Genomic DNA, 10,137 nt, shown 5'->3' with positions numbered 1-10,137 from the left:
AGGCCTCGCCGCCCCGACGGCCGCGCGGCCAGGTCCTCTACTCCGGCATCCCGGGCGCTCGATCCTGGTGCGGGTTGAGCCGCCACGGCCACCGCCGCCCGCCCCCGCTGCGCCCGCGGCCGCCCCACCCACTCCGCGGCGGCCCCACAACAAATCCTCGAGAATCGAGTGGAGGCGCCGCGGGCGCCGCGAGGGGTTAGTACCCCGGGGCCCGCGAGGCGGGGCCGCTGAGCGACGCGCGGCGCAGCCAATGGGAACCCCCGTCGCGGGCACCTTGGTGGCGTTCGCGGGGGGAGGACCGGGACCGCCAAAAGCCGCCGAGCGGGGAGGGCGGGGCCTCCGGTAGCCCCGCCCCGCAAGGACTCTGGGCCAGAGGGCCCCGCGCGGGTGCTCAGGGCCCCTGGAGAGTTCTGGAGCTCCCAGAACGATGCTCGAAATTTGCTTAAGATGTCCGGGAGCAACGAAAAGCTCCGGGGTCCCGTCTCCCCAGACGCAGGGGCCAAAGCCCCCTTTCCTCTTCCCTCCCAGCAGGCAGCGGCCGCAGTTTCCCGAGCTGCCCAAAGCCAGTGACGTCTCCACTCTCAGCTGGGGCCCACAAGAGCCCCAAGGCTGGTGACACCCAGCTGGGACCCCCCCATCCTGTAAATCATTTTGAACTGAGAGCCTCCGCTGCACAGGAGGTTCCGCGCCGTCCGGGCCGGCTGGGCACAGCGCACCAGCCCTTCCGCAGCTCCCAGCCCTGCGCGGATTTGGCGCGGCCTCCGGCCCCGGTGCCAACCCCGACAGAGGGAGGGGGTGTCCCTCACCGGCCTGCATCCGGCTGGGACGACTAACCGCGCTCCACTCTGCTCTCCCCCCAAAAAACAAGTTTCAAGATTGCGCAGGCCTCTGTCGTTCTCCGTCGTGGCGGCCTGCGCCAGCGGTGCTTTGGCAAACACGAAGGGGCCTGGAAAACGCAAGGTTTTGCCCCCAACTTTTCCCTCCGCGCATGCAACTGAGGTCCGGAGCCTGGGAGGAGGGCCCAGGTTCGTGGCGGGAAGAAAACGACAGAGACACAGGACTGGCTGACTGCAAAGTTAAGGGCCCTGATTCCAGAGAAGCGCTTTCTCCCCCCATGCGGATGGAATATGGAGACAGTAGGTTCTTGCTCACGTCTTCAGGACCCTTGGGCCCCAGCTACTCTGATAAGGCACTGCCTGCGCGTCAAGCCTTTGAACCCAATTCTCACTCCTGGCTACACAACTCAATCACTCGCAAACCGTCCTTTACTCTCCAGCGTCCTCGGCCTGGCTAGCGGGCCTAGGATGGGGCCACAAAAGTCGTGGGAACTGGAAGGATCGAACTCTGGCTTATTCCGGATTACTGGCCCAGAAGCGCTCCCTGGATACTCCGGAATGAACGTGTGCGTGATCTCTCCTCGCTTTGCAGATAGACCTTAAGTTTCGTTGCCCCGAGGCGCTTGACAGGTGCAAACAACGAAATCCAAGCCTTGTGGGCAAATAAACCCAAAGCGCCCGCCGCAGCAATCAGAGTCCACCTTGCACCTGACTCCTGTCTCCCCGCTATTTCGTCGTAGCCAAACGAAATCAAGACCTGCCTGCGCTCCAGGGCTAATGGTGCTGGCCCAAAGCGGACCACCAGAGTACCGGCAGAGCTCTCCCTTTACGCTCTCCCTTCGGCCTCTCAGATTATTGCAAAAGCGGGATGGTGGAGATTCCCTGACCGGATCATCTGGGAGCATCTGAGCCTTAGAGTTGCGAATGGCCTAGGCCGAGGCATCACGAGCAGCAGGAGCTGGCCTGGCCTCCGTGCCCCAGACTTCTGGGACATTCCCAAGGAAAGGCACACCGCGTCATGGCCAGGTAGGGGCCTGCGCCAGGTAAGATGGGCACCGCTTGCTGCCCTCGAGGGACTGTGGGGCCAGAGAACCGAGAAATTTGATTCCCAGAGTTGTTTCAGTTTGGGTCCGCCCCCTTGCCTGCCTCTCCGCCTGATTTCTTCTTCCAACCCGCCGTTGGTTTGCAGACGGGTTTCTAGAGGATGAGGCTCCCGTTGGCTGGCATGTGGCATCGGGCCTGGCGTGGCCCTCGGGAGGGCCCTCGCTGCCCGTGGGCGCTGGCGCGAGGAGGTGGGATGTTGAGATATTGGGGTCTGGGGCCCCAACCGGGGGTCGGCAGGGCGGCGGGGCAGCAGCAATCCCAGACGTCACCACTAGTTGGAACCTGCGCCTTGGACCCTTGAAGTAGCCCGGACCCTTCCAGCTCACAGATGTGCGCCAGCTGCGGCCCCGCGCGACCAGGCGTGGCGGGCTGCTTCCTAAGAGCTGTCCTTTGTGGACAAACAGTTCGACATTTCTTGCAAACCAGTATCGCTTCGTCTGGACAAACCGACGTCATTTTGTTAGAGAGAAGGCCGCCCCTCTACCTCCACAGGACGCACGTCTTCCCTTCCCATCTCCTGCAGAATGAAGGTCCCTGTTCCCTCAGACAAGCAGGGCCTTCTCCCTCTCAGCATCTCCGGTCCCTTTAAGGAGAGAGCGAGGCCAGAGTGCACGTAAAACCATAGGATCGAGGTGCCCAGTTTCCACCCGCTGCCAACCTGCTTCCTTCTCACTGGGGACTGTGGACGGACAAATCTTCCTTTGCCTTTTTGTTAGACTGATGGACAATCTCCCACTTCCTGCCTGGGACTCAGATACGCTGCCTTCTCATGGTCTTAATCGTCTGATGTCTCCTCTCCCCAACAGCTCTGTTGGACGAACAGCCTGCCTCTCTCAAACACCCCAAATTGTCCGCAGCAGGTGAGCAGGAGGGAAATCAGGACCCTCCCTTCCCCTCCCTTGGCCTAGTCTCAGGTAAAAGGGGACCCAACCTGGGCCTGGTGCCACCCTGCCTGCTGCAGTCCTTCAGACCGGGGACAAGTTAGAACACGGGAAGGGGGAGGGGCCCAGCTGACCACTCCCCTCCCGAGGTATCTGGGGTGCTTTCTACTGCATTCCTACTGACAGGTGAAGGCATCAGGTGCGTCAGGTCTGATTCCTCCACAGTCCTGGTTGGGGAAGAGTTGAGGATGATGCCTCAACATACTCAACCGTGGAGTGGACGGGTGCACTGAGGAGAACCTTATGAACTTTCATGAGTTTGGGACAGAAAACTCCCAGAGCCTCTGCTATGGAGTTAGACCACCACTTTGTCTTCCTTCCACCCCACTGGTGATCTTGAAAATATGGTGTAAAACCTTCTGTGCCTCAATTTTTTTTTTTTTCATCTGTAAAGTGGTGGTCTCTTCTTAAGAGTGTGTATAAAGTGTTTAGCACAGAACTGGCACATAGGGGGTGCTCCATCCATGCAAGCTGTCACTGTGTGACTATAAAGAAACAAAAGTCTCTCATCCTTATAGGGACCTTGGGCACGTCTCTTTTCCCACTCTGGAAGCCTCATACTTGCTGTTCATAACCTATTCTGCTTTCAGGTTGCCACAATGCAGCTCCTGGTTGGTGATGGTTCTAAGACCCCTCCCCCCCACCACTCCCTGTGGTTTGAATGGGTCCGCCAGAGAAGGAAAGAGCTTGGTGGCTTCCACTGTAGGCAGCTGCCCTGCTAACTGACTGGCTGCACCTCTCAGGTGGTTTGAATCCACCAGCTGCTCCATGGGAGAAAGATGGGCAGTTTCCTCTCGTGTAATTTACAGTCTCAGAAATCCAGTAGAGGGTCAGCTATGAGTTGGCTCTAATGCCATAGCAGTGAGTTGCTTTTGGTTTTGTATTTGGTTTCTTTTGAGCCTAGAGAGGTAGATAACATCTATTGCTTCCAGGCAAAGTCACTCACAGGAGGAGTTTCCAGCAACCATCCAAACCTCACCTTGAAAACCTACTGGGTCCACTGACAGACACTTTCCTAAATTGCCACAGGGACTCAACCACTGCTCCCCCTGTGCCCACAAGGGATTTGTGTGATCCATACGAGCCCCCAGTCCCACCTCCCTGCTCCAATTCTGTGGAGACTTCGTCGGGCTCAGTGTCCTCAACTCTAGGAGGGGTGGCAGGCCCCCTCACTGAGCCGTTTCCACTCTGTGAATGGAGGTAATTGTCATTCCTCCTTTCACAATTGAGATTAAAGACTCCCTGTGGCTTAACGGTAAGAAGCATCGCTGCAATCCCAAAAGCAGGTGGTTCGAATTTGCCTGCTGCTCTGCAGGAGAAGGACATTCAGTCTCCTTTGTGCCATTAACTGCCTCTGAAAACCCACTGGAGGGTCAGCTACACCTCAACACGGTATTCAACAACAACAACATGGGGAGGAGGGCAGGTCTTATATCTGAAACGCTATTAATGGGGGAGGGGGAATTAAGCAAAGGCTAATGGAACGAGGACTCACATGCATATATAAAAAATTCACCTCAGAATTCAAGAGAAATGGTCTTATCTCTCAGTCGAGAGATTGTCACGCAAGGTTGTGGCCTTCGGCTGCCTGGGAGCTATTAGCCCCGAGGCTGTCTTTGCTGGACCACTTCTGGGGAGCCTATGAATGTGTAGGAGGACAAGCGTGTTTTCACACAGTTACTGGGATTATTTTACTTTCAGGAAACGAAAGAGCTGAGCTCCAAGGGAAGGAAGGGGATTTGGGGAAAGCCCAGTGGTTAGGCTGCGGCTGGTGGCTGGTTGTGCGAGGTTTGTTAAGGGCCTGCGCTCTCAGCCTCGTCCCCTGGCTGTCACAATGAGGCAGTAGTAGTTTTGACTGCAGGGGTTTTATCGTATGCCAGCACTGTGCTTGCATTTTACACACATTATTCCTTTCTCACAATTGCCCTTATGAGGCACAATATACCCATTTAATGGAAAAGGAGCATTGCTTGTGATTTGGATTGGCTAACAAAGTCCAAAACAGGTTAAAAGCCAGATCTGATTTAAAACTGGGGGAGCTGGGGTACCACCAAATACCCATGCTATTCCTTTCTCCCATTGATTAAATAATGAGACGAACCTTGTACGTACACCTACACTGATACTTATGTTGTGTACCATTGAGTCAGAGGTGGCAAATTGCACAGGAGATTACCCATCTTTTCCTCGAAGGGCGGCTGGTGGATTAGAACCGCATAACTTTGAGTTTTCAAGGGAGCTCTGATGGTGCAGTGAAAAGACGCTGAGCTGCAAGCCCAAGTCCACCAGCTGTTCCAAGGGAGAGGGAGGGGCAGTCTCCTCCCATGTGACTATCTGCCTCTGAAAACCCACTGGAGGGTCAGCTAATGGGCATGACTCCACAGCACACAACAACAAGAGTGGATTTCTAGAGGCAAGTAAATTGCACGGGAGGAGATTGCCCAATTTTTTCCTCCTGCAGAGCAGCCGGTGAATTAAAACTGTGTACCTTTGGGTTGACGGCACAATTCATTACCATTGCCAGTAGAGCTCCCTGTTGTTGTTAGATGCCATCAAGTAATTTTCAATTCATAGCGTATATATGTTGCTGCGTGCCGTCGAGTTGGAAGTGACCCTCCAGCATGTTTTCAGAGGCAGTTAATCGCGTGGGACGAGATTGCCATCCTTCTCCCACGGAGCAGCTGGTGGCCTCGAACTGCATGCATTCAGGATTGCAGCACAGCTTCTTTACAGTAGGCCGTCAGAGCTCCCATAGCATGTGTATGTGTGTGTATTTCTATATATTTGTTGTTGTTAGGTGCCATTGAGTGGGCTCCTACTCGTATAGACATCAGATCAAACCTCTTCCTTGATCCAGCTCCATCCTCACAACCTGCTCCAAGCCCAAGCTCGTTGTTGCAGCCACCGAGCCAGTTCATCTTTATCTACATTCCCTCTCCCTGCCCCTTTTTCTGCTGACCCTCTGCTTTTCCAAGCAGGTCGTCCTCCTCTCGGGACAGATCCCTCCAGAAGGCAAGCCCAAATACACATACATAATCATATGCAAAATCATATGCTTAAGCACCACATACAAACCAAAAGCTAGTGTTGTGGCATCTTTTTACCCACTAGCTGCTGTGCGGAGGAAAGTGGGACAGTCTCCTTTAAGAATAAAGACTGGAAGTAGAAAAAAAAAGAATAAGAGTAAAGATTGTTGTTCAGTGGCATCGGGTGGGCCAGATCCAGAGTGATCCTATGAACAGCGGATCTGAAACGCGTCCTATCCTGTGCCATCCTGGTCTCGTCCTTGGAAACTCTTTGGAGTAGTTCTTCTTAGTCTTATAGGGTTGTTCTAAGTCAGAATCAACTCGAAGGCAATCAGTACGTTTACTGTTGTGTGTATTTGACTCAGAACTAAGTTATAGATAATCCTCCAGCGGGTTTTGGGAGCCAGTAAATATCAATCGGGAAGAGACTTCCCTTTCTTATCCAGCGTAGCAGCTCCTGCATTCAAACCGAGCGCCTTGTGGGATTACAGCGCAGCTTCGTGCCACTAGGCCACCAGAGCTCCCCCGTGACAATGAGCTTTATACAGAATTTGAATATGATGGTGGTAAAGCTTGCTTGTTTCGGATCCAAAAACCAAACCAAAACTCACTTCCACTGAGCCAGTTCCATCAGTTTCTCGAGAAATTAGTGGGTTGGAATTCCTGACCTTTGACTAGCAGCCTGACAGTTTAAGTACTACACAGCAGGGCTCCTTAAAGAGCCAGAAGCCATCAAGTCCTGTATCAGCAGCCACGGACTTGGGGATCCGTAGATCCTACTCGCGACAGGCTCGAGACAGGAAAGGGAGATCTGGCGGTGTAGGCTGAAGGGAGTTGTGCTGGGAGCCCAAAGACTGCCTCTCACTGGTGGTTCAAATCTACCAGCAGTTCTTGGCAGGAGGGGGGAAGATGAGCCATCTCTTAAGGTATGATTTACAGCCGCAGAAACACAATGGAGGGTCGGCTAGGAGTCTGTTCCTGTTGATACTCCCTAGCAATGTTTGAATTGAGGAGAAAGGGACTTGTCAAGGTCACTCAAAAGAGCGCACCGCTCTCTCTCCCACAGAACCCTATGCCAAGGCGGGGGCAGGCGGTAGCCTTCAATTAACACTGAGGTCCAGACTAGAGAGACGTGGCCCTGCTACCGAGAGAGGGAGACCCAGCGATCGAGCTCAGGACTGATCTCCGCTCTCGGGAGCCCGCAGCCAGACCCACAGGGAGGAGAACCCTCTGCGCTCTCGAGCGCCGCCTCCCGGCCAGGTGCCACCTAATGCCTGCAGCCCGTGCGGGGAAAGCCAGAAGCGGCTGACTTCCTTAGGGCCTCCAGGTCCGGATCTGAGCCATACCGTGCATTTCCACGCTGTTTCCAGGTGCTAGCCGGCTTTCCCGGGGATCTCAGAGGGGTTTACTGTGACATTTGGGTAAAGTTGGGTGCTCCGCTTCCTTATCTAGGTCCTGCACACCACCAGGGGTTGGGGAGAGGGCAGGAGGGAAGGAGAAGGAGATGGGGACTTCGAGAGTGTATGGGGGTCCCCCTCCCTGGCCTAGCACAGAAGAGAAGAATCAGACAGACTCTGGTGTCCGATACCACCACTAAATCCGATTGTACTATCCCTCGCTCGGTGGACACACCTGGGTTGGAGTTACCTACTGCTGTTAACTCATGACTCATGATGTCATCTCACATCGCGTGGTCCTGTACTAGATCATACAGAATTCTTAGTACTGTTTATTATAAACGTCAGTGGTGGAATGCTATGTGGCAAACATAACTGCAAATTGCATAAATGTATTTTTCAGATTATCTGAATACTGAGAACAAAATTGGCAAAATCTTTCTACCTTGAATGACTGTATTTTTGGTTACAACTTTATTAATAACTGGGGCAAAGCTGTTTTTCTTCAATTTTCCTTTACTACTTCGTTCTGAAAATAATTTTATTGAAGTTAGTTCACAAATACTGTTTACTACGATATTCTAGCTAGAACAGCGGAAAATTGGACAAACGTAGAGAATATAAAAACCACTATTAACAAGAAAAGCAACAGCAGCCGCTTCCCGGGTGAAGCCATTGGTTCAAAGGGTCCTCCTGTCCATGCCTAGCTGACCACTTCATTAGCTGATGTTTGGTAGTGTGGAACCACCAGAGAGGTGCAGTTTATGAGATAATAGCACCAACTCCCTACTGATTAAGCTCCCTAGAGTGCATTGTTATTTTCATTGTCATGTACCATTGTGTGAGAACAGAGCCACAGCTGACCTCTCTAAGTGGGTTTTCAGAGGCAATTAATCTCAGGTAGGAGATGGTTCATCTTCTGCAGAGGATTGGGTGTGTTTGAACCTTGTGCCTTTGAATTGCTTGTACAGCTCTTTACCACTTAGCCACCAGAGCTCCTGTGGGCTTTGCTGTTGTTTTGTGAGCAGCTTGTGGACTTAAACTGCATACTTTTGCATTAGCAGTGCAGTTCCTTACCACTGAACCACTAGAGGTCCCTAGAAGACATTGCTGTTGTTGTGTGCCATTGAGTCACTTGTGACTCGGCAACCATATATACAGCAGCTGTGAAGCCTGCCCTATCCTGAGCCAGTTTCACTGACTCTGACACACCGACCCCCCATTGCCCTAGTTATTGTATCCATCTCATCGGGGTCTTCCACTCCTGGGCTGTCCCTCCACCCTTCTGAGCATGATGTCCTTCTCCAAGGATTGGACCCTCCTGGGCACATGCCCAAAGTATGTGAGATGGCGCTTCAAAATCCTAGCCTCCAAGGAAAGACTTTCTTTCACCCTCTATAGGTCTATCACGACATGTAACCTGACTTTATGAAAAGTCTTTTTTGTTGCTATAACTATAGGGATATTCCCCCCAAAATAATACATTTCTACCAAAACACACACACATATTTTATAGACAGCCATTGTGGTGTCTTCCCTTTTGGCAGTGTTACTTGGTGTGGTCTGCTGCCTCCCTTAGTGACAACACTGTCCTTACTTCTGCTTTATGAATAATAACTGCCCTAGTTCACATTGAGAAGAATGGGAATTCCAGAACACTCAGTTATGCTTATATAAAACCTATAACTGCCTCTGAGCTGCAGCATTGGAGAAGCATCCGTATCCCATAGACTGCCAAAAGAACAAATATGTCTTAGAGAAAGTGAAGCCAGAGTGCTCCCTGGAGACAAAGATGATAAAGCTTTATCTCCCATACTTTGGGCATGATGCCAGGAGAGGCTATTCCTTGGAAAGATACCATGCTTGGAAAGGTGGAGGGTCAGCCAAAGATGAAGACCTTCAGTGAGATGGATTGGCACAGTGACTGCAACAGTGGGCTCAGGAGATTGCGAGGATGGCAGAGGGTAGAACAGGGTTCAGATCTGTTGTTCACAAGGTTGCTACAAGTTTACTGAACCCCAACTGTGTGCTGGGAGTTCTACCTCAATGAGAACAATCATGCTGCCTCTTCAGTGTAGAGATTTTAGTCTGTCCTTTCTATGAAGGAGAAACTGAGGCTCATAGAGAGGCTGTACAATAGCCAAGGCTAGACTGAAGTGAAGCCAAGTATGTCAAGTACTTTGCACAGCCATTTCCTGAATATTGACCACTATTCTTGCTATCATTATCATTGTCCTGGGGCTGTGGTTGAAGTGAAGGTGGGGAGCCTAGGAATGCAGGTGGAAGAGGGGCAGGGTTAAGATCAGCAGTAGGTTCAAGTCCCAGCGTTCCTGATGACTTCTGAGTGTGACCTTGGTCAAGTAGTCTAACCTCTCTGTTCCTCAATTCGTTTCTCTGTAAAATGAGACTAATGATGCCATAGTGTTTAAAAGCCTGAAGCATGCAGTAAGTACCAAATAAATGAAACCGGTCTAGGGCAGTGTTGGAGATGCATCTCCTGCCAGCATTTCAAAAGTTTGGGGGCCTGGGTTTCAGCATCATGCCTGCCACTAACATGTTTCTCTGGTGGCCCTCCACTCTTGGAACCTTTACCTTGTCTAAAACCAGCAGACAAGGACGCTCTGTATGACTCTCTGTATGGTAACTTGGAGCTTTCTCAGCTCCCACCTTTCTGACTCACAGATGTACCTGGGTGCCTTGAACTCTGCTCTGGTCACACCCCTCCTGGCACCCAGCCCGAGTGATCTTATGCCAGGTTTTGACAACTGAAGATGGGGTGTGATCTTGGGTCACTTAGGTTCTATTGCCCTTCTACTAAGCCCCCTCACCATTT

The sequence above is a fragment of the Elephantulus edwardii genome, unplaced genomic scaffold, assembly GCF_000299155.1.
Source record: "Elephantulus edwardii isolate Elephantulus edwardi_28Jun2011 unplaced genomic scaffold, EleEdw1.0 scaffold00028, whole genome shotgun sequence".
NCBI classification, from domain to species: domain Eukaryota; kingdom Metazoa; phylum Chordata; class Mammalia; order Macroscelidea; family Macroscelididae; genus Elephantulus; species Elephantulus edwardii.
The sequence above is the reverse complement of the archived record's forward strand: the minus strand, read 5'-3'. Positions refer to the sequence as shown.